Genomic DNA, 6,276 nt, shown 5'->3' with positions numbered 1-6,276 from the left:
ATTTTTTTAAGACATATAGTGACTCTTCCAGAGCAAAGACAAGATGAAAAACTGGTAAACCATGATACCAAGAGACAGGGGAAAAAGGGATGGTTCTAATTTTGCAAAACCTCATCAGCTGCCACAGCACAGGTTGGTCCAAGTTGAGATGACATTGCATCAGTCCTCTACTTTCTACTTAGGAAGAGGGAAAAAAATAGATCTACACTAGCCTACAAAAAATGAGATGCTAGGAAGGGCTTTGGATAAAATTTAACACTGAGATTTTATTTGTCCCAAACTAAACGAAATTGCCAGGTTTTCTTCTTGCAAATCTGTATTTCCAGCAGGATGCTGAAGAGGAGTGAGTGAAAAAAATGGCATGAGACCCATCCTGCTTATCTTTAGCAGTATCTGCTTGTCCCAAAGTTACAGGCTCAACAACCAACTTGTATGTAGAAGGCACCAGGAGAGGCGCAATTCAAAGCCTCCTGCAGGTGCCTTAGGAAGAACAGTGAACAAAAAGGTACAAAAGGATGCTAAGAAACAGCTGGCTCCAAAATCCAGCAAAAGGGAGCACTGTGCTTTTGGAGGGTGCTGCAGAGCCCTCCTGAGACTGAGCAGTGCACAAGCATGAGGGCCGAGGCTTTGCCACCTCTCTGCCAGCCCTGGAGCAACATCTGCTTTGAGCAAGGCAGTTCTCCGGGCCACTGTATGGTGTGAGCCATGGTAGAGGCAAGGTAAGGTCCAAAACCAACCAACGGACGAACATGCTTTAGCCTCTTGTTTCTGAGCCTCAGTACCCACCCCTGAAAGCAGCCATGTGTATGTCACAGACCACACTATCACGATTAACAAGCTAAACAAAACCATCTGTGACCCTAAAAATCAACAGATGTTGTTCCTCTGACTCATGCAAGCAGAGCAGGCATGAGGACAAACAGAGGCAACAGCGAAGATCCCAGCCTGCTCACCATTCCTTGGTTTGCAAGCTCCCCAGCTCATTTCCAGGTCTGCTGCTGAGCTGCAGAGGCCACATATGCTCCCAGCAGCCAAGTTTTGGGGAGAAAAACATCACTCACCTGGAATATGTTTTGCCAGTGACTGGGAGGAACTTGGCACAGAGGACCAGTCCAGGTATGTCATGGGGTACAACCGCTAGGAGAGCACAGAATCAATGTTGAGAAAAAGAACCTGCTCCATCCACATCTAAGAGAGACAGAGATGAGCAGGAGTCATACGGCCTGAGCACACAAGAACACCCAACATACATACGTGTGTTCAAAATGACATACATCCAGCATGGGAAAGGGCAGAGGCAGCTCTAGTCCACCCAGGGGAAGCCAGGCAGCTGCAGGAGTCGCTGTGCTGGGGTGCCAAAGCAGATTCCAGTGGCAAACCTGAAAGGAAAATGCCTAGGGGTGAGTGGGAACACACACTGCACTGGTGAGCAGGGCAGAGATCAAACTTATTCATTAATGACAGGGAAAAAAAATTACCAAAATAGAAGTTCTGGAACATTCCAAAGCTATTTGCAAAGAGGGGCCAAATTTGACTAATAGCTTCAGCCAAAATAGAGAAAATAATTAGAAAAACATTAAAACGTGTCATTTTCAGTTGTTCTTTTCGTATTTTTTCTAGCTGAAACATTTCACTTCGGAAATGATGAAACATTTTAGTCACAGCAGGATCTTGGAGCCTTTGTCCCAGTGAAACAGGAATGTTTATTCGGTTTGTCACTTACCGAGTTAAATGTCAGGAGGAAATCTCAGTGTTGCTTTTTCATGTAAAAATAAAAATAAAAATGTACAAAAGATTTTATCTGGTGGTACAGGGCATTAGAAGAGGCCAGCTGAAGGGCTGAAGGAAAGCACCTTTCCTGTCCAGATCCTCAACATCCCTGAAGTCCCAGCAGAGGACTGAGCCATGGGGAATTAGCCAACCTGCATGGAAAAGTGACAGGGTGACCTCAGGTGACAGGGGAGGTCAGAAGAGAAGGGTCCCTTCTGAGGAGCCTCTCTCTCTACCAACCTAAGGAGCTGCCCCAAAATGGCCCTGGAATGGCAGGGCAGAGGATGATGAAGGCTGGGAGGGACATCAAAGGCTGGTGTTGAGACCCCCAGAGCTCTCAGAAGAGGAGAATTGGTGCCTTTCCCCAATCTTGTGCCCAGGGTGCTGGGGAAAGCCACATCCTGCCTCTTCCGTCATGCAGAGCAGCCTCTGCCAAGAAATCAGCCTCTCCTGTGACTGGTGCCTTGGCTTTGTCTTATTTTAGGGTCTGATGAAAAGACTTGGGACCTTCTCCAAGATTTACTAATGAAGGGCTGAGTGTCACAGCCAAGAGACTCAGGATCTCATACTGCTCCCTCGCTCCCACATGAGCCCAGATGTCCGGGACTTTTCTGTCCCTTGCACCCTCCTCTGTCAGAAATCCCTGCCCACACTCCATGTATGTTTTGCAGATCCAAGGGCTCACCAACCATCAGAGTTTCAGGAATGATCGTTCCTACCATAGGTGGTATGATATCCACAACAGACCCTGAACTCCAGTCCACTTCCCGTGTGCCGACAGCTTGTCCCAAAACCACAAAGGCCTTGCCCAGATAATGACCTTTAACTACTCTATTCATGGGCCAAATGCTAAGTCAGCACTCCGAAGAGCTCTTAAACTATCCGAGAGGGAACTACAGCAAGAGATATTTTTTTCTAAGTGCCATTAGACAATTGCCTGCCCAAAGCCTGGCTCAGGCATTTACAAGCATTTGAGGAGCCCACCTCATTTCCAAAGTGTCTCACCACAGGTCTTCTTGGGGCAGACATGGCACAGTGGCTTTTGGGGTCTTGGTGTGGGGTATGGAGACCCCAGTGCGTATCCACATGAACCATCAGCTGCTGGGAGGAGGCTGAGACTTGGTGATTATGACAGGAAGGGAATTGGGAACTGGGGTTTGAAACTAGAGAGGGGAAACATTTAAGCTTTAATCATGGAAACAGCTTCCTGATAGTAGATTTATGAGCAGTGGGAATAGTCTCCTTTGCAGAAGACTGGAAGCGCTGTTGCATGGGGTTTAAAACCAAGACTGGATAAAAAAGTAGACAAACATGAGGAATGGATTTTGCTTTGACCAGAAGATGGATAGGACCCAATGGTTCACTCCCAGCTCTAGCCACCCTGCCCATACATCAATGGCAAATCTCACACCTGCCTTCTGTGGCATTTGCCCGTTTACACAATTAACCAGCAAAGGTTGTCAGAACATACTGCACTGCTATGAAAGGCATCCAAACAAACGTGACCAGCCCAATTTTCTATCCCCGCTCTCAACCCACTGCAGCTGTGGAGGTGACCTCTTGGGGCTGCTACAGAACCTCATTTTTCAGCTAACGCCTGGGTGTAGTAGCCAGAACCAGGGGCTTGACACATCCGAGTTCCATGCAGGAGCCCATGGAAGGGGCAGTTTCATTAATACACGTGTTGTTTAACTTGGACTTTGAAGCAGCTGAACTTTTTCTGACTTAGTTCTTCCTGTATATATATCACACTTTCCTGTAACCTTTCCTTTTTTCCTGACTTGGCCTTTCCCAGCAAATTCTCGGGTACTGACTTTCTTCAGTTGCTTTAGTGCTGCTGAAGGATCTTGAAGTGGCCGCTCTAGCGATCCAAGTGCTACAGTCCCCCAGGAAAGCCATCCAGCTCAGGCAGCCACAACGCAGCCTTCACAGCTACTCACTCCTCGGCCCCCCTTCCAATATTAGTATCACCCAATTACAGCAAGGGGTGAAAAACCTAAAGCAACCATGAACAGCACTCTGAGCCTTACAGAGATTCCCCTGACTTCCTCTGTACTCACCCTTTAGCAACCATGGGGGAACATCAAGCTGCTCAGCTGCATGTGGCAAAGACCCCATCACATCGGGCACAAGCCACCATGCTGATACACAACACACTTGCAGCTGGCTCCAATTCGGTGCCCAAGAGGCTGCACCAGAGCTGGCAATCCCAGGGGCTTCGGGCTCTGCTCTCAGACCCTTCACCAGGGTCTGTGGGGAAGCTTGCCAGAGGTTCAGCCTCATAAAACCGCCAAGCCAGTGCCCTGAGAAGGGGTTAGATGTGAAAGTCTGTGACCTCAGCCGAGTACAGCAAGTCAAAAGCACTCTGACTTCAGGCTTATTGCCCCACAAAAACATCAGTGAAATCATTTCATTAATCCCCAGGGCCTCATTTCCTTCCTTCCTTCCCTCAGCCAAGCTGAAGCTTAAAATAGTATTTTGCATTCCTCATATTTCACTCCAAAACTAATTAATACCCAATCAGCCAAAAGCTCTTCTTACAGCAGCCTGGCTTGATCATGCAACCTGCCTACCCTTGGCAACAGCAAAAGCACCCTACCAGGCTCCCAGCTCCTCCCAGAAGACATTTCTGATGGAGCATCTGGAGAGAACTGCACTACAGCAACAGAAAACAGGAAAACACCAAAATTAAAGCCCCACATGCAATCTTACCTCTCTCCCACGTGCAGACACAACTCTTACGTGCCCATAAACAAACTCAGTGCTGCAGTAATTCCCCAACGGCACAAGCGCAGCTGCTCTTCACCAGCTTCTAGCAGCCCCTACAGTCAGAAAACATGAGTTACCTACTGCTTCTTCTTGGTACCTATGTTACAACACATGATTGAAACTGCACTCCAGGCTGCTTTCCTGGGCTCATGAAAACAAAGAGGTAATTTTTTATTCACCTAAAAGGGCCTGGCAAGGCCGTCAGATTCAGTGCAGGGTGGGGGACAGGAAAGAAGATTGAGCACAGGTCTTTCTTCATGTGGACTTCACAGCTATTTCTCACCCTCTCAGTAGCCCGGGCCAAGTGTGACTCAAACACAGGGCTGTGCAGATGATGGAGTGTAACTGCAAAGAAGGGATACGAGCCTAAGCTGGAAAGGAAACCTCATCCAGGAGAACTCTGAACACATCACCCCAAGCCCCCTTGCTACAAGATCATTCCTGCTCGAGGCACACGCACACCAGGCACGGGCTCAGAGCATCCTAGACAAGGCACTGGCTGTTTCTGGCATGCAGGGACTATGGACCAGGAATGGCTGTAATGACTGTCCCAAACACTTTGAGAAGATGTGGCAGCTCCAGAGGAGGGAGCAAAGGTCAGTGTGTGCCATCTCAAACCAAACACCCCACACTTGACACATCAGTTGTTTTTCAGCCTGAATTTCCACCCATGGACCTAACACAAGGGCAGACTTTACACTCCAGCCAGTCTCATGAGCCCCATCCTTGCTCACTGCACTAGCAGGAGAACCTCATTAACACAACCATCAGGAATGGGCAGCAGTACCTCAGAGCTGGGGTCACTTTTGTGTTGGCTACAACCCATGTCAGAGGACAACCCCAGTCTCAGAACAAGGTGGCCTTGTCTCATGGCTTCTCCATCCATCCTGCAGCCCACCCATGGCAGAGGAAGACACGATGGCACACAGCCCGCTGTGACAAGCGCAGACCAGTTCTTCCCATCTTCTCAGTGACAGAAAGATGAAGCCCTCATGTGCCTCAGCCGGGTTGAGCTTGAAAATGTTTCCAAAGGGCAATATGGAAAATCCTGTTGCCAGAGCAGCCGCAACAAAATTTTGCCCCTGGGACAGCTCCAAGGCAGATTTACAGCTCTGTGCAACAGGAGATGGCTCATCCCCTCAGTTTAGGCTGAGCACCTAGCAACCAGGCCTTACATTTACTGCTTTGAAAAAAATCCCAAGCATGCAAAAAAAAACCCCACACCAAGCACCCTGCATCGAGCACCATCTTCTCCATCAATTCTGTGATTCCAGCTGACAGCTAGGAAGTGACAGAAGAGCCAACCCTCCCCCTAAAATCAGGGAACATGTCAGAAGTCACCAGACAAAAGCCAATCAGTGTATTTTTTCTGTCCCTCAGACCATTAACTATTCCTGCTCAAGAGCAAGGCCTGGACAGCACCTAGTGTTAATCCCTGTTAATAGTGGAACCCTCATGAAAATAACACTCAGGACGTTCCCCAAAATAAAGAGAAGCCCTGAAGAACCACAACGAGGGATGATGGCTCTCCCCAGTGTAAGGGCCTCACACCGGCCTCCTCTCCCCCTCGGGGAACCGTCTGCCCCCACAGCCAGCCCTTCCTGAGGGCTCCCTCAGCAAACAGCCCCCGGTGCCTCTCAGCGAGCCCAGAGGCCTCAAGGTCTCCCGCAGCCGGACAGACGCGGCCCGCAGCAGCGCTGACAGCCCCCTACCGGCACCGAGCACTCCCGTCACCGG

Source organism: Athene cunicularia (assembly GCF_003259725.1).
Source record: "Athene cunicularia isolate RWA chromosome 28 unlocalized genomic scaffold, athCun1 chr28_part2, whole genome shotgun sequence".
NCBI classification, from domain to species: Eukaryota; Metazoa; Chordata; class Aves; order Strigiformes; family Strigidae; genus Athene; species Athene cunicularia.
Note: the sequence above shows the minus strand (reverse complement) of the source record.